Source organism: Anopheles gambiae, chromosome X, assembly GCF_943734735.2.
Source record: "Anopheles gambiae chromosome X, idAnoGambNW_F1_1, whole genome shotgun sequence".
In the NCBI taxonomy this organism is placed as follows: Eukaryota; Metazoa; Arthropoda; class Insecta; order Diptera; family Culicidae; genus Anopheles; species Anopheles gambiae.
This window is the reverse complement of record NC_064600.1, coordinates 20,409,603-20,423,136: the sequence shown is the minus strand read 5'-3', so window position 1 is coordinate 20,423,136 and position 13,534 is coordinate 20,409,603.

Below are 13,534 nucleotides of genomic sequence, written 5' to 3'. Positions count from 1 at the left end.
TTATCCTCCCCGACGGACGGTTGGTTTTTGGTTTTGCTCACCGAGGTCGCCTAGCAGCCTTTTGATCCATAGCAGTTCCTGACAGCATACAGACAATGCCACGAATTCGGCTTCTGTTGAAGAAAGTGAAACGCACGTTTGCTTCCTGGTTCCCCAGCTTACCAACCCTCCACCGTACTTGATGAGAAATCCTGAGTTGGATTTTCTGTCTTGCTCGTTGCCAGCCCAATCGGCGTCGGCAAAGCACTCTAGATGTCCCTGTCCATTGCCCAAGTGAAGGCGCAGATTCTTTGTGCCCTTAAGGTAGCGTAGGACACGTTTTGCTTCAGTCCAATCCCGATCAGTCGGGTTTGAAACTTTCCTGCACAATAGAGATGTACTGATGCATATGTCAGGCCGAGTATTCACCGCTACATATAGCAAACTTCCAACCAACGATCTGTACGAGGTATTGGTTTCCATGAGATTCTCCTCCTTTTGCTTTATGTACCCGGGATCTATTGGTACCTTTGACGGTTTAGTGTTCTCGTGTCCGAAGCGATCAACAATCTTTTCGATGTAGCTTTTCTGATTTAGGGTGTAAATGCCGTTTACCTTTTCTACATGTATCCCGAGGAATTGTCGTATGTCTCCTAGGTTCGAGACCTTGAACTCCTTTTGAAGCGTGTCGGAAATTACTAACATGTCGTCGACATAGATAAGTATGAAGCATCGCTTACCTGCGCTGTTACGGGTATACAGGCATGAATCTGCTTCACCAGGTTTAAACCCCATTCTTCTGAACGTTCCGTCGATCTTCTTGTTCCATGCTCGTGCTGACTGCTTTAAGCCGTACAGGCTTCTTTTCAATTTACAGACCAGATCGTCGTTTTCATGAAACCCTGGGGGTTGTTTCATGTACACTTCCTCTTTCAGGTCAGCATAAAGATATGCACATCTAATATCGAGGTGTTTGACGATCATGTTTGTGCGGTTTGCTACTGACAAAACTGTTCTTAGTGTTGTCTGTTTTGCCACGGGAGCGAACACCTCGTCGTAGTCTGTACCGTACTGCTGTGAGAAGCCTTGTGCTACTAGTCTCGCTTTGTATCGTACAACTTGGCCATTCTCATCGAGCTTCTTCTTGTACGTCCATTTAGAGCCGACTATTTTCCTCCCAGGTGGTGGCTTTACCAACTCCCATGTTTCGTTTTCGTGAAGAGAATTGATCTCCTCCTCCATTGCAGATTGCTAAGCGCTCTTTTCTGGGCTTTGGATGGCCTCTGTGTAACTTCGAGGTTCTCCCATTTCGTCACTTGCGCAACCGGTGACTTCTATGTAGCGCTGCGGAGGTATCCCTCTGGTTGTACGAGTTGACCTTCTTGGCTCGTTTGTCGTGTTAGTCGATGATGAGCTATCATCGTCGCTGTTCGCCGAATCGAAATGATCTGTATCTTCGCTCGTAGCGTAATCTTCGATAGGATCATCAATCGGACTGTTTCTTTTCAGTATTGATTCGTATACGATCTCTTCATGACTGTCTTCTTCATTGGTTGCTTTATTGTTCGTTTGTTCGGAGTAACTTTCAATGAATCTTGCGTCTCTACTGGTGATGATGCGTTGGGTCCCTTGGTCTAGGAATCTGTAAGCTTTGTGTTCGCCAGAGTATCCGACAAACGTTAGTTGTCTTGCAGTGGCACTAAGCTTCTTTCGTTTTTCCTTTGGTATGTGGACCCACGCCTTGCACCCGAAAATCTTTAGATGCCCCACCTCCGGTTTCACTCCATGCCAAATCTCATATGGTGTCAGCTTTGTGGATTTAGTAGGCAAAATATTTTGTAAGTAGACGGCAGTATTCAACGCCTCGGCCCAATAACGCTCGTGAAGGTTAGCATCGAAAAGCATACACCTGGTCATTTCCACGAGATAGCGGTTTTTACGCTCCGCGACGCCATTCTGTTGTGGACTGTACCCCGCTGTAAATTGGGCTTGAATGCCGTTTCTTTTGTAAAACGCCCGAAGCTTTTGCCCAGAATACTCTCCTCCTTGATCCGAACGTATAATCTTCGGTTTCTGTCCAAACAGATTCTCTGCTAATGCCACGTAGTCTTCCAGCTTGCTTGGTACTTCGGATTTCTGTTTTAGGAAGTATAGCACGCAATACCTCGAGTAATCGTCTATAACCGTCATGAAATACCGGAAGCCGCTAGCTGAAGGAACTTCTACTGGACCGCAAATGTCCGTGTGAACTAGATCCATTGGAGCTTTTGTCGAAGATAACGATTCTTTAGGAAAAGGTGTGCGCGTTGTTTTGCTTTTCATACAACATTCGCATGGTTCATTTATGCCGCACTCGTTAACCCTTATTCCATTTACAAGTTTTTCTTTAATTAATTGGTTAATCGCGTACTTGTCTCGGTGACCAAACCGTCTATGCCAAACGTGACTACAATCGTTATTATGCCGGCTCTCATTGATCATGACTACCTCGTTAGGCTGTTTTAGTCGATACAATCCATCGATCAAAGTGGCGAAGGCAATTGTATCCTTTTCGTTCGATATTCGACACCTATTTGCATCGAATGTGACAACGGCACGTTTCTTAACAAGTTGTGGCACCGACAACAAGTTCATAGATAACCTGGGAGTATACAGCGCTACGCTTAAGCTAACCTCTCTGGACTGATCGCTTTCATCGTAACATGTTACCGTTCCGCATCCCTGTCCCTCTACTGGTGCTCGTTTACCGTCGGCTAGTTTCACCCATTGAATATCGCTTTTATGGATCTCGCTGAAAAAACTACGGTCAGCAACAGCATGGCTTGATGCACCGGAATCAATCACCCATGGTTTAGAATTATCCGAAACCTGCCGCAAGCTGCAGCCAAGAGCAAACGATACGTTTTCACTTAACCTACTTTGTGGCTTACCTCGTGGCTTTGAGCTGCCTTCCGTTGACCCTTTCAGCTGCGGGCATTTCGTCTTCTTGTGACCTGCTACGTTGCAATGGTAACAAACGAGAGGCTTCTTCTTCCCCCGTTTTTCGCTGTCGACTTTTAGAACAGCGTTCTGGCTCGAATCCTGATGTTTCTGCACTTCATCCAGCAGCTTTCTCTTCACCAATTCGATCGTAAGGTCCGCATCAGCGCGGATCTCCAGGGCGGTGGTAAGAGTGTCGAACGAGCTCGGCAAGCTCCTCAGGATCATCGCGACCCGGAGGTTTTCGGCCAATTCCTGTCCTGCATTCGCCAGCTTCTCGAACAGCTCCTCCATCGTAAAAAGGTGCTCCCCCATATCATCGCCTTCCTCGAACCGCTTGTCACATACGCGCTTCAACAGCGACACTTTTGAGGTTAGTGTTGACTTTCTGTGATGACTCTGCTGTATTTTGTCGAGGGCCCCGAACTGCAGAAAACCGGGGCCCCGTACTACTCAAAGCAGCACATTAAGGCTGGTATTATTGAATCCGTTCGTAGCGGCGGCGTACGTCCCGACACTCATTTTTTTAACGAACTAGATGGTTGCTACAGTTATTCACCGCGGCGTTGTAGGAGCGGGCTCAAGAAATGTGTTGCCATCCCTAAAATTTTATGTGAGCGCCGTACGTTCCCGCTACGAACGGATTCAATAATACCAGCCTAAATGTTCTAAGAAATCTTCCAATACTTGCATCAAAGACGCAAGCGAAGAACGCTGCGACACGCGCGCACAGCTCAAATCAATACCTCATCATCGTTGGCGCAAAGTATTGGACAGTGCGAGAAACCGTCAAGTTTTGCTGGTGTGGGTGGCCTGTGCACGAGCACCCAAACCCAAAACCACGCAGAGCAACTTGCTGCTAAAATGAAATGCACAGAACGCTGCGCTTAACTACCACCGAAATCCCGTTACACAACACAAGCATACAACACACCCAAACAAAAATTTAAAGGCCCCGAAACACGATATCAATACACCGGCTCGTAGCCGGTAAAATTAGCAGGAAAAATTGACTAACATCAAGCAAGCAACGGTGCTCCAGTGGGTAGAGGTTTCATTCGAGAAACGATTCCATCGATATCGATGTGTGCGCTTTTCAATTTGGCTTGGATGAAACGTGCCTGCGCTTGGCTGGGGGCCCCTATACTTGTTTTGCAGATGTGTGCCGAAAACAGACAGCTGTTTTCACGCGAAAAATGGTATTCACATCTCAAGCCTGAGATCGTGGAGCGTGCCTGCTTTTAACGCAAAACCTTAAATTTTCACGCGGGACCCTGCTCAACTTCTGTGGTTAACTGACAAATAGGGGAAATCGGGAAGGGGTGGTATTCATATGTCCAAAATGGAACTGGGCCATGTTAACATTAAAATGATGTTTTATCACTATTTACATACAACTTTTTGCGTGAAGACAAGATAAAAAACCGTTACAGCTATACTGAAGCCAAAACTCAAAGGTGGTTTACGGGGCCCCAACGATTATGTGGACTCTTCGATGAAGGGGCCCCGTCGGTAAGGAGGCCCCATCAATAAGGGGCCCCGTCCATTTGGTGTCTTGGTGTGGATGGTCGGTGCACGAGCTCACCAAAAAAAAACGCGGAGACACTTGCTGCTAAAATCCAATGCACGGAACACAGAACAGCGCTGGGTTTAACCACACAGAAAACCCGTTGAAACAGCCACAAGCACACATCATACACAGACCAAAATTTAAAGGCCCCTAAACAAAATTTCAATACACCGGCTCGTAGCCAAAAAAAATTAGCAGGAAAAATGACACCAAGCTCGCGTTGCTTTTAAAAGGCTAGGAAGGTCGTTTGGTCAACGGTGCTTCAGTGGGTTGAGGTTTCATTCGAGAAATGGTTAAATCGATGTCATTGTGTGCGCTCTTGGCTGGGATGAACCGTATTGTTCTTGTATACGGGGCCCCTGCTACCGCTTTGCGATTTTTTGCCGAAAGCAGACAGCTGTTTTCACGCGAAAAATGGTATTCACATTCCTGGCCTGGAACAGTGGATTGTGTATGTCTTTTAATGCAAAAACTAAAATTTTCATTCTTGGCCCTAATGGAACACATCAAGTTTGTGGACCGAAGAGAAGGGGAAATGGGAAAGGTTTCAACCAGAAGGAAGGGGGGAAGGGTATAAAAATACTCAAGGAACCTATGGACCATGTTAATTTATATATGGTTTTTATCGACTATTTCAATTTTTGCGAATACAACAAGACCAAAAACCGTTACAGCTGCATCTACATACAGCCATACACAGCCATAATACAAAGAACAATCTCCATTGCCTCGGCCATTTGGGGCCCTGTTGATGATCCCGTCGATTGAGGGGCCCCTTCCATTCGGTGTTGTCAACCCAATATACCCCCTTTTTCCCTCCGGGGGTTATGTTTACAATCAGATTTACTGTTACTACCAGACCTATCAGAAGCATATTTATTGTATTTATCAGAAGCATTTTACTATCAGAAGCAGAAAACATTTGCCTTTTTAACATGTGCAATATTTTTGTTTAACGTGTGCACCTTAGTTGGAAGCGTAGAACGCTGCGATACATGCCCACAGCTCAAAACAATATCATTTCATCATCGTTGGCCCAAAGCGTTGGATCAAATGCATTGAACGCTACGCGCGAGTTAGGTAAAGCGAAATCCGTTACAAGAGATGCCTCACGCAAACTACATGCACATACGACATTAAAAGGCTCCGAAACCGATCTCAACACAACGGTTCGTAGCCGTAGAAATTAGCAAGAAAAATTGGCTGACACCAAGCACGCTCTTTTTATCTGTCGAGGCTTCATTCAAGAATCGATTCCGATGTCGATGTGTGCGCTCTTTAATTTGGCCTGTGTCTATGTTATCACGCAAAAACTAAGAACTCGTGCCCCGGCTAACCTTTGGGCCCCAGTCAAAATTGTGGTCTGGACGAAGTGATGGTGGAAAGGTAAGCTGTTGAAGGGTTTAGGTCAAATTTGCAAGGGTCGACGGAAAGCAAAAATCGTTATGAATGATCGCGTAAAGTTTGAACTAATTAAGGTTTCGGCAGCGGTCGGCAAATTCCGGCCCGCCACAATATGCAGTCAGGCCCGAGAAAATATTTGCCCGATTTTGAAAGATAGGAAGATCCTATTCATTAAAAAGAAACTGAACATATTTTAATATGACAATTCATATCGTTGAACTCTTCCAAATTTGATCACCATAACACGGATTGTCGGACCAATCAATATGGTAAAATTTGAGAAGAAATTATAAAATAGAAACGAATAATTCCATAAAAACCAGACTGTTGATTTTACGAGAACAATGGTTACAAACTATTGCTTTTTAAGGATGCAACGATTTTCTAGGAGTATTTTTGAAGGAAATACGCTATCAATTTGTCTGACCTGGCCTTACTTGTCCGTGGCCTCATAATAGTACTGAACGATTGTACGTTTGTCTCGATAATTTTTCAGCTGTTAAGGTTTTTGTATCATCTTCAGATATATCCTGAAACAAATTTGCAACATGGAAGGAAGGGTACATTGAGAAGCGATATTGTGATTTTGCTTAATTTTTTGGAACTTTTTATGACTTTTGCACACTATGCTGCTGACTCTTAATTGAAGAATCTTTACAATCAATTTTAGTAATTTTAAGTTAATAAAACGAATTAGAAACTTGCTTGGAAGATATAATAATTTAAGAAAAACAACAATATAACCAATCGCATTGTTTAATATCATAAACCAGTTATTTTGTGTATTAACTGTAATAATATAATAATGTATGTGTAAAAGAAAAAGATGCATTCTCCTGGCCCTCAACGATCGATCATTTAGAAAGCAGCTGATCTAAAGCAGTGGCCTCCAATCTGTGGTCCGCGGATCACTTAAGACAAACATATTGCAATACAGGGTATTTTCAGTTACTTTCGAATGAAAATATTGTTTTTCCCGCGTGCAAGAAGTTATCGCTCTGACCGATTGAAAATGAAATGGCCGTAATTCGAAGCAAGACGGTACTTCAGTATTCATTGTAAAGGTAAACACCAACGTAAAAGCAAACTATTGTTTTCATGTTATGCTCACGATGACGATTTTAAATCAAATCGTCCGTACTATGAAACACGAGCTGAAAACTGTAAAGTAGGAAAGAAAATATCGTTTAGAACCATCGTTATTGTCAATAAAAGACAAACGTAACTAGTTTAGCGAAAACGATAACTTTCCGACCTTTAACTTCTTTTGAGTATAAATAAAACCAACTCCGAACATGGCAGGTCAGATTTGTTCGGATTGTCAGGATAGGACTAAGCCCATCCATCATCTATCGACTTCTCATTTAAGGAGTTTACTAATGTCCTCCTACCCAAGGTAAGCCCTCTAAACTCCAACGTCCTAAAGGTTTTTATGATCGCCTAGACGATCAAGTGTCGAAAGTCCGCTTCGAAACAGTATCCACAGTACCGAAAATTTGAACATACCACAAAGCCTTTCTGATATTACTGATTCTTTAGTCATTGATATCTATTAAAAATGGCGAAAAAAAGTATAGAAATTGGGGTTTCTATTGATGCGCAGGATGGCAGTCCATTCTGCTCATTTTAATTTCTGTTTCATAAAGTTTTATACAGATGTGAACTGTATTTTGTCGAAACAAGTTTGTTGATTTGGTATGCACTCACGGTTACCACGAAATTTCAGCAAGAACAGCAAAGTGATGTGAAGATTTTCTCAACCAAAACGTTAATTCCACAAGCCGAATATGCACCTAAAATTTTATCGGGGTGTCTGTAAGTAACTGCTTGGGTAAGCAGTTACTTACAATCAAATTTTTGTTCATCACGAACAAGCGGGCATCGCATTATATTTTTTTTGAGGCTCAAACTGACTTACATGTCGTTTTGACAGAATAAATAAATGCATTTTCAGTAATTTGTTTAACAAATATTCAGTGAAACGACAAAACCATGTATCACTTAGCCATGTATCATGGCTTTCAGTAAAAAATGTAACTGCGGCAAACTTAGAAAATTTGCAGTGCATGATTTCACAACATTTCAAAACCACCCCCCCCCCCCCCCCTCCCGTCGATGGATTTGGTAAAGGGGCCCCGTCTACCATTACGCCTAGGGCCTCGGAGAGGCTTGACCCGCCACTGCTTGGTCTACGTTTGCGGGCTTTACTCCCGGCTCAACGTGGTGCCAAAGTTCTTCCCGTACAAGCAGCAACTCAACCTTGAAACGCCAACTGCTGTAGTTGTTGTTGTTGAGCTTTGCCATACTGAACCGATTACCGTCCATCTTTCGCTCGCACGATTTATCAAAACCTTTTTCTCTATTCCAATGTTGCCTCTTATGGCCCTGGGCCCATAACCTGTTAGAGATTTGCAGTGCCGTAAGGAATTTAGGAATAGACAGAAGCACGTGTGGTTCGGTTGAAGTCAAGGTTATTAGACTCTATACAGGTTACGACAAAAGCCCGTTTTGGCCGATTTCCAATAAAAAATAGAATGAAATTTTGACAGACAAATTGGAATGGTTTGTTTACAATTGGACTGGTTTGTTTACAATTTGGCTGGATTGCAATCGTGCAATGGTATGGTGTTTGGTGTTGAAGCTTGTAATTTTTAAGTTATTTAATTATTTTGTGATTATTAATTTTATGATGATTTAATGATGATAGCTGTGGCAAGGGAGAAATCGACTAAGTGAGATTCCAGTAAAAATATGCTTTCGTTGTCGTGAAAAGATCTAACATGAAGGAGTTTAAGATTGTGTCAGGGAAAAGGATTACATCGAGCAAGTGGAGGATTAATGTGAAATCATTAGTTTCTCAGCATTACCAGCATTACGGACAAGGAGATAAATAAGCGTGTGAAGTACACAGCTAGAAAGCATATGTTGGAGGGAAAATGTATGCTGTTTTTGCAACTTGCACGGTAATTTGAGTCACATTTTCATGAAATGAATATAAAAATAATTTTCATTTTTTATAAACTCTCTTCTCCTAGATGTCTCAGGTGGGTGTGCAGTGTAGACACAGTTTCATCTTACGAGTTTCTTTTCCGTCCAACAACAGTAAAGTATATATGGAGAGGGAGGGGTGCAAAGTGCTGTACTTTCCCAAAGTAATCACTGTTCGTAACAGGTGAGGAATATTATCATGCCTGGCTGTTGCACAGTATCCGTTGGGATGAGGTCTAACTCCCTCGAGGCGAACGGACGATGTCCCATTCCGCCCTACTGCAACATAGTGTCCAGATGACCGAGATGGCATGTTGCTTCGGCTAGGTGAGTATCGTTGCACTAATGAACCAATGCCCCGTTGAATGTAGTTCCATTCCAGGGAACGAAATCAGAAGAAGAGTTATGCCACTATGGGTATAAAATAGAGATGTACTGTCATACAGGGTTTTACAATTGATTGTAGACTTCCTGCTCATTTTTTTTAAATTGTCGCTATTGATTTCTTACCAGCAGCATATAATTTGGGTTGAGCGCTATAGATTTTTGAAAAGGTGCAATTGATTTCAACAGGCCATTTTCTGACAGCTTTACCAGAGGCGCGTTTAGAACCCCTACAGTGAAAGATCGATATGCTGTAGTATCGGTTACTGTTTTTAAATGCCGTCTGTAATTAGTGTAAAGCAATAAATTTGCTATGAAAATCGATTATTTACTTAAATACTGAATTATGTTTACGATAGCCCGGAGTAAGTTTTAAAAAAACATTACTGGGGATCTTTATTTGCGAACTGCTAAACTAAGACTAAAGCTAACTTCTGGATTCGGTACTATTTAGCTAGGCTGGTGTTTTCGGTGCTGCCAGGTTTGCCGGTCACGTTGTCGTCCACGTTTATGATGATCATGTTGCCTCGATCCGTCTGAACATACGACACCACACCTGGTCGTGGGAACCTGCTTCCAGTGGAGTTCCCGTTGGAACTTGACTCCGCGCGTGGAGTAACATCGATGGCTCGCTTGCGACCGTTTTCTTACTCAGCACCTGTATCATAGCGCGTAGCGCATGTGTACATAACTCCTCCCTCCTTAAACGTCGAGCGTCCTCGATCGACTTACCGACGTTTGCAGTGGGATGATGTTGTGAATAGCTTCGGTAGACATTTTCTTCTCTGCATGTTTGGTTTTGTGTTTGTAGATGCAAAATGCAGTTATAAGAAAGCCTGTTAGAACAACAATTAATATCCCTCCTGCAATTGTATGCGTGCGTAAGCGGAGTGTTATTGTATGGAGTTGATGTATGTTACTAATATGCATTGTGTGCAGATCTTGTATACTTGGCTTGTTAAGAGTTATTTCTGTTTTGCTGCCAGTTAAGGGTATGAAGTAGTCTTCTTGGTCTAGCACATCAATATGCGCAGTAAATGTGCTATTTAAGATTTTTACGGTGCAATTGCCGGTTTCAATTAGTGTGGGTACTGCTATTATTTGGCTGTTTGAGCATGAATCAATGACTGGCACTTCAAGGGTGGTATCGATTAGAATGACTCCTGGTTTCATTTCTCGTATTATCGTATGCTCGGAGCTCGTGGTGGTGGTACATTTAGATGGATGATTTCTGATGATATTTGAGATACACTTGTCGTTTAGCGGTTGTGGGTTGTTGCAAATCGTGCACTCCTCGTTAACTTTGAAAATGGTGTTTTTATGTTTGGCTACAAATTTTACATCCGTCTCTACTCGGGTGTTGTTTACGTTTAGAGTTTCTATTCGTAAGAGGTCATAATCTTTTCGCTCTACTATCGGTATTTTTACTACTAGAAATATTTTTTTACCTATTGCTGTAACTATGCATGAAACATATTGTGAAATTTCCTCTTTAAAGTTCAGAAATATTTTCTGATCTTTTAATGTTTGCCATATATATTCCGTTTCGTTTGACGATAGAATATTTTTGTTTATTATGTTAGAACGAGCAAAGCTAATCTGTTCTTCTATGTCTTCTAGCAGTTGTACAATGTTATCAATGTTCAGGATAAGATTTACTTGTTCTATTTCAGTTTTTACGACTTTTATCTGATTATTCATTTGATTTTCGATTTTTTTTAGAGTTTGTGTAATTTTGTTCACTGATTTTTCTATTTCGGAATTAATTCTAACTTGAGCGTTAATGTTGGATATGATTTTGTTTTCTGAATGTTCTAAATGTTCTAGGTTGCTGTTAATTATGTTCAAATCTTCTTGATCTGGATTTCCTGCGATTATTTTTATAATTGTTCCTAAACCATTTATTATGCCTCTCTTTTGTTTTCTAGGTCTTATATTTCCTAATTTCTTATAAGCTGATAGGATTTTATAGTCTAAGGTGTCCTTAAGATGATTGGTTAGGCTAATATTATTGGCTAAATTCTGAATATAGTTAAGGTTAGTTTCTATTTTTTCCAGATTTATTGTATGTATTACTCTATGATATCCAATTTTTATTTTGGCCGTTCCTATTTTTATTGCGACTATTCTATCTTCTCTAGGAATTTCTCTGTAAATTGTTGCTGTTATAAGTTTTGAATTAGTCCAAACTATTATGAGGAAAAGAATCATTCCAAATTTCATTTTTAGTTTTTATAATATTCAGCTGTGTTTTCTGTAAGGATGAGAAAGAATTTAAATGGTATGTTAGGTTTTTCGTTTCCTTTTCAATTTTGATTTATGAATTTTTCTTCCATTTCGGTCTAAAATATTTGTACCTAGGTTATCGAAAACTTTCGTTTCACGATACCTTTCTTCGTGTTTTAAATTATTTCTTTTCCTTTCGAAGATCGTGTCATTGTCTTTGAATAGTTCTGGTTCTTCTCGTGTTTTGTTTAATTTTTCTATGTATTTGGATTTTTTTTCTTTTTGTTTTGTGGCATACACTCTATAAAGTTCCTCTTTTTGTTTAATTCTTTCTTGAAGGTCCTCAGGGATAGGATCTTCGTTTTTGAAGCCGAAAAATAGTTCTTTAGGGGATATGTTTGTTTGAGAGTGTATAGAATCATTGTAAATTGAGACTGCCAAATTAATTTTTGAAGTAGTTGATAGATTTTTTGTAGAATCTCGTAGTGAGATTATGTTGTGCAATTCTCTTATTGTTCTATGGACAATTTCAATTGTTCCATTTGAAGAGGATTGACCAACACTTGTATAATGGAATTCTACATTATTTTCTTCAAGAAATTGTTTGATTGTGGTGGATTTAAACGAACATTCTTGGTCCATCACAAGCAAACAAGGTCTTCCAACGTTAGCGAAGAATTGAGTTAGTGCTTTTAGTATATGTATAGCGTTTCTTGATTGTAAAGGAATCGCCATGGTTAGTCTTGAGAACTTATCGCAAAGGGTTAGGAAATGTTTATCACTAATTATAAAGATGTCCATATGAACGATTTCCAAAGGTTTTTTAGGAGTGGCAGTAATTTGATATTTTTGTTTATATGGGCGTCTTTCATATTTAGCTTTTTGACATATTTTGCAAATGTTAATAAATTTAGTAATTTTAGTTTTCATGTTTGGAAAATAATATTTTCTAGCAATATGTAGTTTGGTCTCAATAATTCCTCTATGGTTTGCATTATGTTGTCGTTCAATAATCAAATCCTGGTCAATTTCATCAGTTACATCTTCTAAAATTGTTTTTGTCCAAAATAGTTTGATCGATTTTGCGCGAGAGAAATAGTTTTTGTAGATAATTTGTAAGTTTTGTAAGATTTTTTCGCTGCAACAAATGCCAGTAACACATTTGGGAGATGCATATTCTTTGATTATGTTGATCAACATAGCTGGTCCAAAAAGGGGTGTTTTTATTGTTATTCTATGATAATTTCCGAAAAGTGTAATTGCTTCTCGAGAATCATTATTATTTTCTTCTAGTATTATTTGATTTCTAAATTCATTTAGTGGTTTTTCAGTTGCTGGGATGAATTCGTCATCATTAGTATCTGCTGAGTGTTGCGTCATAGTGTCAGTATTGTTAGAGGCAGTATTTGCATTTAATTCGGGTGTTAAAGCAGGGTTTTCCGTTATGCGGGATAGTGCATCTGCATTTCCATTAAGAGTACCTTTTTTATACTTAATTTCAAATTCGAATTCTTCCAAGGCCAGTTTCCAATGAAGAAGTCTTCTATTTAAATCATTTTTCTGTCTTAGCCAAACAAGAGGTTTGTGGTCCGTTCTTATTTCAAAAACTGTTCCGAAAATGTACGGTCGGAAATGCTTGGTAGCCCAAACAATGGCGAGTAGCTCTTTTTCGGTAGCTGAATAGTTGCACTCTGTTTCGTTAAGCGTTCTAGAAGCGTAAGCGATTGGGTGTTCCTTACCATCTTCGAATTTTTGTGAAAGTACAGCGCCAAGGGCGAAGTCACTTGCGTCTGTTTCTAAAATGAATTTTCTGCTAAAATCAGGATATTTTAAAATTGGATCAGTAGTGAGCATTTGTTTACAATCGTTGAAACAATTTATAAATTCGTCATTATGTGTTATTTTAGAACCTTTCTTAAGACATTTTGTGAGAGGTTTGGTCAGTTTTGAAAAATCTTTTATGAATTTTCTGTAATAACCAAGGATTCCTAAGAAGCCTTTAAT